The sequence below is a fragment of the Lithobates pipiens genome, unplaced genomic scaffold, assembly GCF_037356315.1.
Source record: "Lithobates pipiens isolate NorthernLeopardFrog02 unplaced genomic scaffold, aLitPip1_a1.2 Scaffold_25, whole genome shotgun sequence".
NCBI lineage: Eukaryota > Metazoa > Chordata > Amphibia > Anura > Ranidae > Lithobates > Lithobates pipiens.
Genome location: NW_027507787.1, coordinates 243,824,265 through 243,841,863, shown reverse-complemented (window position 1 = coordinate 243,841,863; position 17,599 = coordinate 243,824,265).

Sequence of the window (17,599 nt, the reverse complement as noted above, 5' to 3'; positions counted from 1 at the left end):
AGTGGGAGGAATAGTGCCCCATCATTGGTGTCAGTGGGAGGAATAGTGCCCCATCATTGGTGTCATTGGGAGGAATAGTGCCCCATCATTGGTGTCAGTGGGAGGAATAGTGCCCCATCATTGGTGTCATTGGGAGGAATAGTGCTCCATCATTGGTGTCAGTGGGAGGAATAGTGCCCCATCATTGGTGTCAGTGGGAGGAATAGTGCCCCATCATTGGTGTCATTGGGAGGAATAGTGCCCCATCATTGGTGTCAGTGGGAGGAATAGTGCCCCATCATTGGTGTCAGTGGGAGGAATAGTGCCCCATCATTGGTGTCAGTGGGAGGAATAGTGCCCCATCATTGGTGTCAGTGGGAGGAATAGTGCCCCATCATTGGTGTCAGTGGGAGGAATAGTGCCCCATCATTGGTGTCAGTGGGAGGAATAGTGCTCCATCATTGGTGTCAGTGGGAGGAATAGTGCCCCATCATTGGTGTCAGTGGGAGGAATAGTGCCCCATCATTGGTGTCAGTGGGAGGAATAGTGCCCCATCATTGGTGTCATTGGGAGGAATAGTGCCCCATCATTGGTGTCAGTGGGAGGAATAGTGCCCCATCATTGGTGTCAGTGGGAGGAATAGTGCCCCATCATTGGTGTCAGTGGGAGGAATAGTGCCCCATCATTGGTGTCAGTGGAAGGAATAGTTCCCCATCATTGGTGTCAGTGGGAGGAATAGTGCCCCATCATTGGTGTCATTGGGAGGAATAGTGCCCCATCATTGGTGTCAGTGGGAGGAATAGTGCCCCATCATTGGTGTCAGTGGGAGGAATAGTGCCCCATCATTAGTGTCAGTGGAAGGAATAGTGCCTAATCATTGGTGTCAGTGGGAGGAATAGTGCCCCATCATTGGTGTCAGTGGGAGGAATAGTGCCCCATCATTAGTGTCATTGGGAGGAATAGTGCCCCATCATTGGTGTCAGTGGGAGGAATAGTGCCCCATCATTGGTGTCAGTGGGAGGAATAGTGCCCCATCATTAGTGTCAGTGGGAGGAATAGTGCCCCATCATTGGTGTCATTGGGAGGAATAGTGCCCCATCATTGGTGTCATTGGGAGGAATAGTGCCCCATCATTGGTGTCAGTGGGGAGGAATAGTGCCCCATCATTGGTGTCAGTGGGAGGAATAGTGCCCCATCATTTGTGTCAGTGGGAGGAATAGTGCCCCATCATTGGTGTCGGTGGGAGGAATAGTGCCCCATCATTGTTGTCAGTGGAAGGAATAGTGCCCCATCATTGGTGTCAGTGGAAGGAATAGTGCTCCATCATTGGTGTCAGTGGGAGGAATAGTGCTCCATCATTGGTGTCAGTGGGAGGAATAGTGCTCCATCATTGGTGTCAGTGGGAGGAATAGTGCCCCATCATTGGTGTCGGTGGGAGGAATAGTGCCCCATCATTGGTGTCAGTGGGAGGAATAGTGCCCCATCATTGGTGTCATTGGGAGGAATAGTGCCCCATCATTGGTGTCAGTGGGAGGAATAGTGCCCCATCATTGGTGTCAGTGGGAGGAATAGTGCCCCATCATTGGTGTCAGTGGGAGGAATAGTGCCCCATCATTGGTGTCAGTGGGAGGAATAGTGCCCCATCATTGGTGTCAGTGGGAGGAATAGTGCCCCATCATTGGTGTCAGTGGGAGGAATAGTGCTCCATCATTGGTGTCAGTGGGAGGAATAGTGCCCCATCATTGGTGTCAGTGGGAGGAATAGTGCCCCATCATTGGTGTCAGTGGGAGGAATAGTGCCCCATCATTGGTGTCAGTGGGAGGAATAGTGCCCCATCATTGGTGTCAGTGGGAGGAATAGTGCCCCATCATTGGTGTCAGTGGGAGGAATAGTGCCCCATCATTGGTGTCAGTGGGAGGAATAGTGCCCCATCATTGGTGTCAGTGGGAGGAATAGTGCCTAATCATTGGTGTCAGTGGGAGGAATAGTGCCCCATCATTGGTGTCAGTGGGAGGAATAGTGCCCCATCATTGGTGTCAGTGGGAGGAATAGTGCCCCATCATTGGTGTCAGTGGGAGGAATAGTGCCCCATCATTGGTGTCATTGGGAGGAATAGTGCCCCATCATTGGTGTCAGTGGGAGGAATAGTGCCCCATCATTGGTGTCAGTGGGAGGAATAGTGCCTAATCATTGGTGTCAGTGGGAGGAATAGTGCCCCATCATTGGTGTCAGTGGGAGGAATAGTGCCCCATCATTAGTGTCAGTGGGAGGAATAGTGCCCCATCATTGGTGTCAGTGGGAGGAATAGTGTCCCATCATTGATATCAGTGGGAGGAATAGTGCCCCATCATTGGTGTCAGTGGGAGGAATAGTGCCCCATCATTGGTATCAGTGGGAGGAATAGTGCCCCATCATTGGTGTCAGTGGGAGGAATAGTGCCCCATCATTGGTATCAGTGGGAGGAATAGTGCCCCATCATTGGTATCAGTGGGAGGAATAGTGCCCATCATTGGTGTCAGTGGGAGGAATAGTGCCCCATCATTGGTGTCATTGGGAGGAATAGTGCCCCATCATTGGTGTCAGTGGGAGGAATAGTGCCCCATCATTGGTGTCAGTGGGAGGAATAGTGCCCCATCATTGGTGTCAGTGGGAGGAATAGTGCCCCATCATTGGTGTCAGTGGGAGGAATAGTGCCCCATCATTGGTGTCAGTGGGAGGAATAGTGCCCCATCATTGGTGTCAGTGGGAGGAATAGTGCCCCATCATTGGTGTCAGTGGGAGGAATAGTGCCCAATCATTGGTGTCAGTGGGAGGAATAGTGCCCCATCATTGGTGTCAGTGGGAGGAATAGTGCCCCATCATTGGTGTCAGTGGGAGGAATAGTGCCCCATCATTGGTGTCAGTGGGAGGAATAGTGCCCCATCATTGGTGTCATTGGGAGGAATAGTGCCCCATCATTGGTGTCAGTGGGAGGAATAGTGCCCCATCATTGGTGTCAGTGGGAGGAATAGTGCCTAATCATTGGTGTCAGTGGGAGGAATAGTGCCCCATCATTGGTGTCAGTGGGAGGAATAGTGCCCCATCATTAGTGTCAGTGGGAGGAATAGTGCCCCATCATTGGTGTCAGTGGGAGGAATAGTGTCCCATCATTGGTGTCAGTGGGAGGAATAGTGCCCCATCATTGGTGTCAGTGGGAGGAATAGTGTCCCATCATTGATATCAGTGGGAGGAATAGTGCCCCATCATTGGTGTCAGTGGGAGGAATAGTGCCCCATCATTGGTGTCAGTGGGGAGGAATAGTGCCCCATCATTGGTGTCAGTGGGAGGAATAGTGCCTAATCATTGGTGTCAGTGGGAGGAATAGTGCCCCATCATTGGTGTCAGTGGGAGGAATAGTGCCCCATCATTGGTGTCAGTGGGAGGAATAGTGCCCCATCATTGGTGTCGGTGGGAGAAATAGTGCTTCATTATTGGTGTCAGTGGAAAGAATAGTGCCCCATCATTGTTGTCAGTGGGAGGAATAGTGCCCCATCATTGTTGTCAGTGGGAGGAATAGTGCTCCATCATTGGTGTCAGTAGGAGGAATAGTGCCCCATCATTGGTGTCAGTGGGAGGAATAGTGCCCCATCATTGGTGTCAGTGGGAGGAATAGTGCCCCATCATTGGTGTCAGTGGGAGGAATAGTGCCCCATCATTAGTGTCAGTGGAAGGAATAGTGCCTAATCATTGGTGTCAGTGGGAGGAATAGTGCCCCATCATTGGTGTCAGTGGGAGGAATAGTGCCCCATCATTAGTGTCATTGGGAGGAATAGTGCCCCATCATTGGTGTCAGTGGGAGGAATAGTGCCCCATCATTGGTGTCAGTGGGAGGAATAGTGCCCCATCATTAGTGTCAGTGGGAGGAATAGTGCCCCATCATTGGTGTCATTGGGAGGAATAGTGCCCCATCATTGGTGTCATTGGGAGGAATAGTGCCCCATCATTGGTGTCAGTGGGGAGGAATAGTGCCCCATCATTGGTGTCAGTGGGAGGAATAGTGCCCCATCATTGGTGTCAGTGGGGAGGAATAGTGCCCCATCATTGGTGTCAGTGGGAGGAATAGTGCCCCATCATTGGTGTCAGTGGGAGGAATAATGCCCCATCATTGGTGTCGGTGGGAGGAATAGTGCCCCATCATTGTTGTCAGTGGGAGGAATAGTGCTCCATCATTGGTGTCAGTGGGAGGAATAGTGCCCCATCATTGGTATCAGTGGGAGGAATAGTGCCCCATCATTGGTGTCAGTGGGAGGAATAGTGCCCCATCATTGGTGTCAGTGGGAGGAATAGTGCCCCATCATTGGTGTCATTGGGAGGAATAGTGCCCCATCATTGGTGTCAGTGGGAGGAATAGTGCCCCATCATTGGTGTCAGTGGGAGGAATAGTGCCCCATCATTGGTGTCAGTGGGAGGAATAGTGCCCCATCATTGGTGTCAGTGGGAGGAATAGTGCCCCATCATTGGTGTCAGTGGGAGGAATAGTGCCCCATCATTGGTGTCAGTGGGAGGAATAGTGCTCCATCATTGGTGTCAGTGGGAGGAATAGTGCCCCATCATTGGTGTCAGTGGGAGGAATAGTGCCCCATCATTGGTGTCAGTGGGAGGAATAGTGCCCCATCATTGGTGTCATTGGGAGGAATAGTGCCCCATCATTGGTGTCAGTGGGAGGAATAGTGCCCCATCATTGGTGTCAGTGGGAGGAATAGTGCCCCATCATTGGTGTCAGTGGGAGGAATAGTGCCCCATCATTGGTGTCAGTGGAAGGAATAGTGCCCCATCATTGGTGTCATTGGGAGGAATAGTGCCCCATCATTGGTGTCAGTGGGAGGAATAGTGCCCCATCATTAGTGTCAGTGGGAGGAATAGTGCCCCATCATTGGTGTCAGTGGGAGGAATAGTGCCCCATCATTGGTGTCATTGGGAGGAATAGTGCCCCATCATTGGTGTCAGTGTGGAGGAATAGTGCCCCATCATTGGTGTCAGTGGGAGGAATAGTGCCCCATCATTGGTGTCAGTGGGAGGAATAGTGCCCCATCATTGGTGTCAGTGGGAGGAATAGTGCCCCATCATTGGTGTCATTGGGAGGAATAGTGCCCCATCATTGGTGTCAGTGGGAGGAATAGTGCCCCATCATTGGTGTCAGTGGGAGGAATAGTGCCCCATCATTAGTGTCAGTGGAAGGAATAGTGCCTAATCATTGGTGTCAGTGGGAGGAATAGTGCCCCATCATTGGTGTCAGTGGGAGGAATAGTGCCCCATCATTAGTGTCATTGGGAGGAATAGTGCCCCATCATTGGTGTCAGTGGGAGGAATAGTGCCCCATCATTGGTGTCAGTGGGAGGAATAGTGCCCCATCATTAGTGTCAGTGGGAGGAATAGTGCCCCATCATTGGTGTCATTGGGAGGAATAGTGCCCCATCATTGGTGTCATTGGGAGGAATAGTGCCCCATCATTGGTGTCAGTGGGGAGGAATAGTGCCCCATCATTGGTGTCAGTGGGAGGAATAGTGCCCCATCATTGGTGTCAGTGGGAGGAATAGTGCCCCATCATTGGTGTCGGTGGGAGGAATAGTGCCCCATCATTGTTGTCAGTGGAAGGAATAGTGCCCCATCATTGGTGTCAGTGGAAGGAATAGTGCTCCATCATTGGTGTCAGTGGGAGGAATAGTGCTCCATCATTGGTGTCAGTGGGAGGAATAGTGCCCCATCATTGGTGTCGGTGGGAGGAATAGTGCCCCATCATTGGTGTCAGTGGGAGGAATAGTGCCCCATCATTGGTGTCATTGGGAGGAATAGTGCCCCATCATTGGTGTCAGTGGGAGGAATAGTGCCCCATCATTGGTGTCAGTGGGAGGAATAGTGCCCCATCATTGGTGTCAGTGGGAGGAATAGTGCCCCATCATTGGTGTCAGTGGGAGGAATAGTGCCCCATCATTGGTGTCAGTGGGAGGAATAGTGCCCCATCATTGGTGTCAGTGGGAGGAATAGTGCTCCATCATTGGTGTCAGTGGGAGGAATAGTGCCCCATCATTGGTGTCAGTGGGAGGAATAGTGCCCCATCATTAGTGTCAGTGGAAGGAATAGTGCCTAATCATTGGTGTCAGTGGGAGGAATAGTGCCCCATCATTGGTGTCAGTGGGAGGAATAGTGCCCCATCATTAGTGTCATTGGGAGGAATAGTGCCCCATCATTGGTGTCAGTGGGAGGAATAGTGCCCCATCATTGGTGTCAGTGGGAGGAATAGTGCCCCATCATTAGTGTCAGTGGGAGGAATAGTGCCCCATCATTGGTGTCATTGGGAGGAATAGTGCCCCATCATTGGTGTCATTGGGAGGAATAGTGCCCCATCATTGGTGTCAGTGGGGAGGAATAGTGCCCCATCATTGGTGTCAGTGGGAGGAATAGTGCCCCATCATTGGTGTCAGTGGGAGGAATAGTGCCCCATCATTGGTGTCGGTGGGAGGAATAGTGCCCCATCATTGTTGTCAGTGGAAGGAATAGTGCCCCATCATTGGTGTCAGTGGAAGGAATAGTGCTCCATCATTGGTGTCAGTGGGAGGAATAGTGCTCCATCATTGGTGTCAGTGGGAGGAATAGTGCTCCATCATTGGTGTCAGTGGGAGGAATAGTGCCCCATCATTGGTGTCGGTGGGAGGAATAGTGCCCCATCATTGGTGTCAGTGGGAGGAATAGTGCCCCATCATTGGTGTCATTGGGAGGAATAGTGCCCCATCATTGGTGTCAGTGGGAGGAATAGTGCCCCATCATTGGTGTCAGTGGGAGGAATAGTGCCCCATCATTGGTGTCAGTGGGAGGAATAGTGCCCCATCATTGGTGTCAGTGGGAGGAATAGTGCCCCATCATTGGTGTCAGTGGGAGGAATAGTGCCCCATCATTGGTGTCAGTGGGAGGAATAGTGCTCCATCATTGGTGTCAGTGGGAGGAATAGTGCCCCATCATTGGTGTCAGTGGGAGGAATAGTGCCCCATCATTGGTGTCAGTGGGAGGAATAGTGCCCCATCATTGGTGTCAGTGGGAGGAATAGTGCCCCATCATTGGTGTCAGTGGGAGGAATAGTGCCCCATCATTGGTGTCAGTGGGAGGAATAGTGCCCCATCATTGGTGTCAGTGGGAGGAATAGTGCCCCATCATTGGTGTCAGTGGGAGGAATAGTGCCTAATCATTGGTGTCAGTGGGAGGAATAGTGCCCCATCATTGGTGTCAGTGGGAGGAATAGTGCCCCATCATTGGTGTCAGTGGGAGGAATAGTGCCCCATCATTGGTGTCAGTGGGAGGAATAGTGCCCCATCATTGGTGTCATTGGGAGGAATAGTGCCCCATCATTGGTGTCAGTGGGAGGAATAGTGCCCCATCATTGGTGTCAGTGGGAGGAATAGTGCCTAATCATTGGTGTCAGTGGGAGGAATAGTGCCCCATCATTGGTGTCAGTGGGAGGAATAGTGCCCCATCATTAGTGTCAGTGGGAGGAATAGTGCCCCATCATTGGTGTCAGTGGGAGGAATAGTGTCCCATCATTGATATCAGTGGGAGGAATAGTGCCCCATCATTGGTGTCAGTGGGAGGAATAGTGCCCCATCATTGGTATCAGTGGGAGGAATAGTGCCCCATCATTGGTGTCAGTGGGAGGAATAGTGCCCCATCATTGGTATCAGTGGGAGGAATAGTGCCCCATCATTGGTATCAGTGGGAGGAATAGTGCCCCATCATTGGTGTCAGTGGGAGGAATAGTGCCCCATCATTGGTGTCATTGGGAGGAATAGTGCCCCATCATTGGTGTCAGTGGGAGGAATAGTGCCCCATCATTGGTGTCAGTGGGAGGAATAGTGCCCCATCATTGGTGTCAGTGGGAGGAATAGTGCCCCATCATTGGTGTCAGTGGGAGGAATAGTGCCCCATCATTGGTGTCAGTGGGAGGAATAGTGCCCCATCATTGGTGTCAGTGGGAGGAATAGTGCCCAATCATTGGTGTCAGTGGGAGGAATAGTGCCCCATCATTGGTGTCAGTGGGAGGAATAGTGCCCCATCATTGGTGTCAGTGGGAGGAATAGTGCCCCATCATTGGTGTCAGTGGGAGGAATAGTGCCCCATCATTGGTGTCATTGGGAGGAATAGTGCCCCATCATTGGTGTCAGTGGGAGGAATAGTGCCCCATCATTGGTGTCAGTGGGAGGAATAGTGCCTAATCATTGGTGTCAGTGGGAGGAATAGTGCCCCATCATTGGTGTCAGTGGGAGGAATAGTGCCCCATCATTGGTGTCAGTGGGAGGAATAGTGCCCCATCATTGGTGTCATTGGGATGAATAGTGCCCCATCATTGGTGTCAGTGGGAGGAATAGTGCCCCATCATTGGTGTCAGTGGGAGGAATAGTGCCCCATCATTAGTGTCAGTGGAAGGAATAGTGCCTAATCATTGGTGTCAGTGGGAGGAATAGTGCCCCATCATTGGTGTCAGTGGGAGGAATAGTGCCCCATCATTAGTGTCATTGGGAGGAATAGTGCCCCATCATTGGTGTCAGTGGGAGGAATAGTGCCCCATCATTGGTGTCAGTGGGAGGAATAGTGCCCCATCATTAGTGTCAGTGGGAGGAATAGTGCCCCATCATTGGTGTCATTGGGAGGAATAGTGCCCCATCATTGGTGTCATTGGGAGGAATAGTGCCCCATCATTGGTGTCAGTGGGGAGGAATAGTGCCCCATCATTGGTGTCAGTGGGAGGAATAGTGCCCCATCATTGGTGTCAGTGGGGAGGAATAGTGCCCCATCATTGGTGTCAGTGGGAGGAATAGTGCCCCATCATTGGTGTCAGTGGGAGGAATAATGCCCCATCATTGGTGTCGGTGGGAGGAATAGTGCCCCATCATTGTTGTCAGTGGGAGGAATAGTGCTCCATCATTGGTGTCAGTGGGAGGAATAGTGCCCCATCATTGGTGTCAGTGGGAGGAATAGTGCCCCATCATTGGTGTCAGTGGAAGGAATAGTGCCCCATCATTGGTGTCAGTAGGAGGAATAGTGCCCCATCATTGGTGTCAGTGGGAGGAATAGTGCCCCATCATTGGTGTCATTGGGAGGAATAGTGCCCCATCATTGGTGTCAGTGGGAGGAATAGTGCCCCATCATTGGTGTCAGTGGGAGGAATAGTGCCCCATCATTGGTGTCAGTGGGAGGAATAGTGCCCCATCATTGGTGTCAGTGGGAGGAATAGTGCCCCATCATTGGTGTCAGTGGGAGGAATAGTGCCCCATCATTGGTGTCAGTGGGAGGAATAGTGCCCCATCATTGGTGTCAGTGGGAGGAATAGTGCTCCATCATTGGTGTCAGTGGGAGGAATAGTGCCCCATCATTGGTGTCAGTGGGAGGAATAGTGCCCCATCATTGGTGTCAGTGGGAGGAATAGTGCCCCATCATTGGTGTCATTGGGAGGAATAGTGCCCCATCATTGGTGTCAGTGGGAGGAATAGTGCCCCATCATTGGTGTCAGTGGGAGGAATAGTGCCCCATCATTGGTGTCAGTGGGAGGAATAGTGCCCCATCATTGGTGTCAGTGGAAGGAATAGTGCCCCATCATTGGTGTCATTGGGAGGAATAGTGCCCCATCATTGGTGTCAGTGGGAGGAATAGTGCCCCATCATTGGTGTCATTGGGAGGAATAGTGCCCCATCATTGGTGTCAGTGGGAGGAATAGTGCCCCATCATTGGTGTCAGTGGGAGGAATAGTGCCCCATCATTAGTGTCAGTGGAAGGAATAGTGCCTAATCATTGGTGTCAGTGGGAGGAATAGTGCCCCATCATTGGTGTCAGTGGGAGGAATAGTGCCCCATCATTAGTGTCATTGGGAGGAATAGTGCCCCATCATTGGTGTCAGTGGGAGGAATAGTGCCCCATCATTGGTGTCAGTGGGAGGAATAGTGCCCCATCATTAGTGTCAGTGGGAGGAATAGTGCCCCATCATTGGTGTCATTGGGAGGAATAGTGCCCCATCATTGGTGTCATTGGGAGGAATAGTGCCCCATCATTGGTGTCAGTGGGGAGGAATAGTGCCCCATCATTGGTGTCAGTGGGAGGAATAGTGCCCCATCATTGGTGTCAGTGGGAGGAATAGTGCCCCATCATTGGTGTCGGTGGGAGGAATAGTGCCCCATCATTGTTGTCAGTGGAAGGAATAGTGCCCCATCATTGGTGTCAGTGGAAGGAATAGTGCTCCATCATTGGTGTCAGTGGGAGGAATAGTGCTCCATCATTGGTGTCAGTGGGAGGAATAGTGCTCCATCATTGGTGTCAGTGGGAGGAATAGTGCCCCATCATTGGTGTCGGTGGGAGGAATAGTGCCCCATCATTGGTGTCAGTGGGAGGAATAGTGCCCCATCATTGGTGTCATTGGGAGGAATAGTGCCCCATCATTGGTGTCAGTGGGAGGAATAGTGCCCCATCATTGGTGTCAGTGGGAGGAATAGTGCCCCATCATTGGTGTCAGTTGGAGGAATAGTGCCCCATCATTGGTGTCAGTGGGAGGAATAGTGCCCCATCATTGGTGTCAGTGGGAGGAATAGTGCCCCATCATTGGTGTCAGTGGGAGGAATAGTGCTCCATCATTGGTGTCAGTGGGAGGAATAGTGCCCCATCATTGGTGTCAGTGGGAGGAATAGTGCCCTATCATTGGTGTCAGTGGGAGGAATAGTGCCCCATCATTGGTGTCATTGGGAGGAATAGTGCCCCATCATTGGTGTCAGTGGGAGGAATAGTGCCCCATCATTGGTGTCAGTGGGAGGAATAGTGCCCCATCATTGGTGTCAGTGGGAGGAATAGTGCCCCATCATTGGTGTCAGTGGGAGGAATAGTGCCCCATCATTGGTGTCAGTGGGAGGAATAGTGCCTAATCATTGGTGTCAGTGGGAGGAATAGTGCCCCATCATTGGTGTCAGTGGGAGGAATAGTGCCCCATCATTGGTGTCAGTGGGAGGAATAGTGCCCCATCATTGGTGTCAGTGGGAGGAATAGTGCCCCATCATTGGTGTCATTGGGAGGAATAGTGCCCCATCATTGGTGTCAGTGGGAGGAATAGTGCCCCATCATTGGTGTCAGTGGGAGGAATAGTGCCTAATCATTGGTGTCAGTGGGAGGAATAGTGCCCCATCATTGGTGTCAGTGGGAGGAATAGTGCCCCATCATTAGTGTCAGTGGGAGGAATAGTGCCCCATCATTGGTGTCAGTGGGAGGAATAGTGTCCCATCATTGATATCAGTGGGAGGAATAGTGCCCCATCATTGGTGTCAGTGGGAGGAATAGTGCCCCATCATTGGTATCAGTGGGAGGAATAGTGCCCCATCATTGGTGTCAGTGGGAGGAATAGTGCCCCATCATTGGTATCAGTGGGAGGAATAGTGCCCCATCATTGGTATCAGTGGGAGGAATAGTGCCCCATCATTGGTGTCAGTGGGAGGAATAGTGCCCCATCATTGGTGTCATTGGGAGGAATAGTGCCCCATCATTGGTGTCAGTGGGAGGAATAGTGCCCCATCATTGGTGTCAGTGGGAGGAATAGTGCCCCATCATTGGTGTCAGTGGGAGGAATAGTGCCCCATCATTGGTGTCAGTGGGAGGAATAGTGCCCCATCATTGGTGTCAGTGGGAGGAATAGTGCCCCATCATTGGTGTCAGTGGGAGGAATAGTGCCCCATCATTGGTGTCAGTGGGAGGAATAGTGCCTAATCATTGGTGTCAGTGGGAGGAATAGTGCCCCATCATTGGTGTCAGTGGGAGGAATAGTGCCCCATCATTGGTGTCAGTGGGAGGAATAGTGCCCCATCATTGGTGTCAGTGGGAGGAATAGTGCCCCATCATTGGTGTCATTGGGAGGAATAGTGCCCCATCATTGGTGTCAGTGGGAGGAATAGTGCCCCATCATTGGTGTCAGTGGGAGGAATAGTGCCTAATCATTGGTGTCAGTGGGAGGAATAGTGCCCCATCATTGGTGTCAGTGGGAGGAATAGTGCCCCATCATTAGTGTCAGTGGGAGGAATAGTGCCCCATCATTGGTGTCAGTGGGAGGAATAGTGTCCCATCATTGATATCAGTGGGAGGAATAGTGCCCCATCATTGGTGTCAGTGGGAGGAATAGTGCCCCATCATTGGTATCAGTGGGAGGAATAGTGCCCCATCATTGGTGTCAGTGGGAGGAATAGTGCCCCATCATTGGTATCAGTGGGAGGAATAGTGCCCCATCATTGGTATCAGTGGGAGGAATAGTGCCCCATCATTGGTGTCAGTGGGAGGAATAGTGCCCCATCATTGGTATCAGTGGGAGGAATAGTGCCCCATCATTGGTATCAGTGGGAGGAATAGTGCCCCATCATTGGTGTCAGTGGGAGGAATAGTGCCTAATCATTGGTGTCAGTGGGAGGAATAGTGCCCCATCATTGGTGTCAGTGGGAGGAATAGTGCCCCATCATTGGTGTCAGTAGGAGGAATAGTGCCCCATCATTGGTGTCATTGGGAGGAATAGTGCCCCATCATTGGTGTCAGTGGGAGGAATAGTGCCCCATCATTGGTGTCAATGGGAGGAATAGTGCCCCATCATTGGTGTCAGTGGGAGGAATAGTGCCCCATCATTGGTGTCAGTGGAAGGAATAGTGCCCCATCATTGGTGTCAGTGGGAGGAATAGTGCCCCATCATTGGTGTCAGTGGGAGGAATAGTGCCCCATCATTGGTGTCAGTGGAAGGAATAGTGCCCCATCATTGGTGTCAGTGGGAGGAATAGTGCCCCATCATTGGTGTCAGTGGAAGGAATAGTGCCCCATCATTGGTGTCAGTGGGAGGAATAGTGCCCCATCATTGGTGTCAGTGGGAGGAATAGTGCCCCATCATTGGTGTCAGTGGGAGGAATAGTGCCCCATCATTGGTATCAGTGGGAGGAATAGTGCCCCATCATTGGTGTCAGTGGGAGGAATAGTGCCCCATCATTGGTGTCAATGGAAGGAATAGTGCCCCATCATTGGTGTCAATGGAAGGAATAATGCCCCATCATTGGTGTTAATGGCCCCCACCTACCTTTGCAGGGCGGAAGCGACATCAATACATCACTTCCACCCATAGCTCTTAAAAAGGAACGACTTTTTTTTTTTCTTGCATTTTAGTGTAAATATGACATCTGAGGTCTTTTTGACCCCCAGATTACAGGGGATGTTTACATTCCTTGCAATAGGAAAAAAAATTGACTTTTTTTTTTTTTTTTAAAGAACAGTGTCAAAATAAGAAAATAAAAAGTAAAATACACAAGAAAAAAAAAAAAATTAACGGGGCGTCCCGCCGAGCTCGTGGGCAGAAGCGAACGCATACGTGGGTAGCGCCCACATATGAAAACGGTGGTCAAACCACACATGTGAGGTATCGCCGCGATCGATAGAGCGAGAGCAATAATTCTAGCTCTGGGCCTCCTCTGTAACTCTAAACATGCAACCTGTAGAATTTTTTTAAAACGTCGCCTATGGAGATTTTTAAGGATAAAAGTTTGTCGCAATTCCATGAGCGGGTGCAATTTTGAAGTGTGACATGTTGGGTAGCAATTTACTCGGCGTAACATTATCTTTCACAATATAAAAAAAAGGGCTAACTTTACTGTTGTGTTATTTTTAAATTTAAAAAAGTGTATTTTTTTCCGAAAAAAGCTCGCTTATAAGACCGCTGCGCAAATAGAGCGTAACATGAAGTATTGCAACGACCGCCATATTATTCTCTAGGGTGTTAGAAAAAATATATAATATTTGGGGGGTTCTAAGTAATTTTCTAGCAAAAAAAAAAATGATTTTAAGTCCGGAAAATAGGCCCGGTTAATTCCTGTGGATATCAGCACCACCTAGTGGCCAAAATGCTGTACAATTTTTTTTTTTCTGAATTACCTGAATTAGAAAATTGGCATGTTGGCCACTAGATGGTGCTGACAATCACAGGAATTTAATCTTTTTACAATCATTTTCAATGATAACGGTAAACAGGGCAGATAGAGGAATTGAATCTCCATAACAGGGACACAGACAGCAATGAAACCTGACATGGGCTCTATTCCATCTCCACTCCATCCATAATTATGTTATACTTTAACCTTTTCACTGCCAGAGCCGTTTTTAGATTTTTTTTTTTTTTTTGTATAAAAAATCATTTTAGGCCTGAAGATTACATAAAACCCCCAAACATGATTTATTTTCTGAAAGCAAACACCCCGGAGAATAAAATAATGGTAAGTTCAATTTTTTTTTATGTCACAAGTTATTAACGCAAAGGTCTAGGAAATGCAAGTACCGGGTGTGAGTGGAGGTAATTGCACGACAGCACAGCCACCCAAATGCTTCCACCTGTCCTGCCTGTCAGTTTTACACACTATCCCAACCCCCCCCCCCCCCCCCCCCGCTGTCGGGTCTGTACGACTTATGGACTTGGCAGAAAAAAGGGTAATACCCTATTTGGCCACTAGATGGCACTAAGTATAATTTCCTATGATACTTAAAGCGGTAATAAACTGTAGCATTTAAAAAAAAAAAATCCCCTGCAAGACAAAGGCATAATGTTCTAGTAGGCATGCCTACTAGCACATTATGAAATACTTACCTTAGAGCAAAACCCTCCAGCGGTAACCCGGTCACCGCTGACACGGCTTCAATCTTCCCTCGGTCTTCTTTCTGGCTGTAGGAGCGGCCGGAGCAATGATGCGGGAGCCCCCGGCTGCGGCATGGAGCTCTGAAGGTCCAGCGCGGTATACCAGACCTTCAGAGTGCATGCGGCGGTGATGTCACCGGCTGCATCCAGTGTGAATATCTCCTAACCAGTGCAAGTTTAGGAGATCACTATACCGACAGGTAAGTCTTTTTATAGGAGTACCCAGGGCAGGGACAAGGGGTGGGCAGGAGGGACGGCTTCCCTGGGCGCAATTGTTTTTTGCAGTGATGGGGGCGCCCTGACAGCAACCCAAAGGTAACGGGGGGGGGGGGGGCAGTTTGGCCTGGACACTGGATGATCTTGTCCCGGCACTGGGTGTACCTCTAGGTAAGTTACAAAAAAAAAATCACTTTATCACCATCTAGTGGACAAGTGTGGTATTTTCTGTTTTAAATCAATTAAAATAATTCAACCAGCACAGGAAATAGCCTAATAATATACCAATATAGATATGTGGCAAATATAAATATAGGACTGACTTGAATATACAAGGTGCAATACATCAATACACCAATATAGTGTAACGCTCCTAGTGTGTGTATACAATGTTCAATAGATATATAAATAAACCATTCCTAATATTTCCAAAACAAAAATCGTTTCAAAAACAAGCAATGCGAAATATTATCAATCTATGATAAAGCCAGTGCATAAAAGTGTATAACAATAAATCTAGAAAAATGTTAAAAAAATAATAAATATATATATATGTGTGTGTGTGTGTGTGTGTATGTGTGTGTGTGTGTGTGTGTGTGTATATATATATATATATATAATATAATATAATATATATTTTTTACCATTTTTCTATATTTATTTTAATACACTTTTATGCACTGGCTTTATCATAGATTGATAATATTTCATATATATATATATATATATATATATATAAAATATATAGTCTCTTCAAATGTGCAAAGAATGTGCAAAAAAGATGCATAAAGTGTCCAAGTGCAAAGAAAATTCAAGGTGGTGTAATCACACCTATGACCCCCAGCCTCTCACCTCCCATGGAGACCCCAATGGGCCTAATCACGCATCTGTGTAACCCTCAGGGTTCTCCTTGAAAGTCACGTGATAGTGACGCAACGCGTCGGAAGGAGCCAGGTGACATCATTTGCAGACATCAATCTCTGGAGGATATTTTGAGGCGCCCCCCCCCCCAAGCTGACATAACTTCTACCTTATACCCACACGGTCCCTGAATTCCTGTGAGCTTCCCCCCCCCCCCCATGATTTGCCGTGATTTGCCATCATCTGCGTGACCGGGACACCTATGCTGATTATTTTACATGTGGCCAGATATATACTGACTTCTAAAAAAAATTCTAAACGCCCAGTAGATGGCGCTTTTCCCTTTCTATACACACACGCTCAGGAGCAGTGGGGGAAATCGCAGTCTATTCGGACGGGCATCGCACTGCGCTCCTGTTCAAGTTGCATGCGATTTTTTTTTTTTTTTGCTGTGCGATTTGCACCAATTCTTTTTTTTTACTGACGCAAATTGCGCCGCCAAAGTACCGGTACTGGTACTCGCCGATAAAAAAAAAAAAAAAAAGTATCGGTGCAACCCTAAGGTTTTTCATCATATCCCGAATTTGAAGGTTTCCTTCAATGCAGCTCCACAAACACCTCTCCGCCTATAATAAATGCCCCCTGTACGGGGCAGGCTATAGCTGGCAGGGGGGTATAGCCGGTGTGATACGTGGGCATCACCATCAACGGCGTCATTACTTAATTCGATGAAGCTCCGCCGTATCGCCACCCCCCGGAGCGCCCACATCCAGAGCCGTTAAATGCTGATCAAAGCTGGAACCCCATCCGGATATCGTTTCACATATCCCGACTTCTAAATAGCACGGGAGGGGGCCTGACAGATACTTTAATATTTTCATTTCACTTCATAGCTCATAATATCCGGCCAAAAAAAGATCAATATAAAAACCATAAAAAATAAAAATAATAAAAAAAAATGCCACAAATGGGGCGATTTTGAAGTTAATTGGATAAAAAACGTCCCCTAAAAGCTCCGCCATGGTCAGAAACTGATTGCCCTCTTAGCGCTGCTACATGCAGATTTTCTTCAATAACCGGCTATCAGATTTATGGCGGTGCCAGCGGTTAGGGGCAGGGTGGTGTTTAATACCAAATCACAGCACGGTATAGAGCGGAGCTGGTGAAGGCGATGAGATTAGATGGTACAATGCTGCCCTCTAGTGGGGAATTATATTTTATACATAGAATGTGCGTGTATAAAAGTTTTGAATTAATAATAAAAATAATAATATTATAATACAGGATTTTTATAGCAACAACACTTTGCTCAGCGCATTACAAAATGAAGGCAGACAGTTAGAAGAGGAATCGGAGGGCCCTGCTCCTTAACTGCTTCAGCCCCGGAAGATTTTACCCCCTTAATGACCAGAGCACTTTTTTTGGCACTGCGTCGCTTTAACTGACAATTGCGCGGTTGTGCGACGTTTTACCCAAACGTCAACCCTAACCATAACCCCTAACTCCAATCCCCCCCCCCCCCACCACCACAAATAGAGCTTTCTTTTGGTGGTATTCAATCACCTTCTTTTTTTTGGCGCTATAAACAAAAAAAGAGTGTCAATTAAAAAAAAAAAAAAAATCTATATTTTTTTACTTTTTGCGATAATAAATATCCCCCCAAAATATATAAAAAAAATATATATTTTTTTTTCTCAGTTTAGGCCGATACGTATTCTTCTACATATTTTTGGTAAAAAAGAATCGCAATAAGCGTTTTATTGATTGGTTTGCGTAAAAGTTATATTGTCTACAAAATAGGGGATAGTTTTATGGCATTTTTATTATAATTTTTTTTTT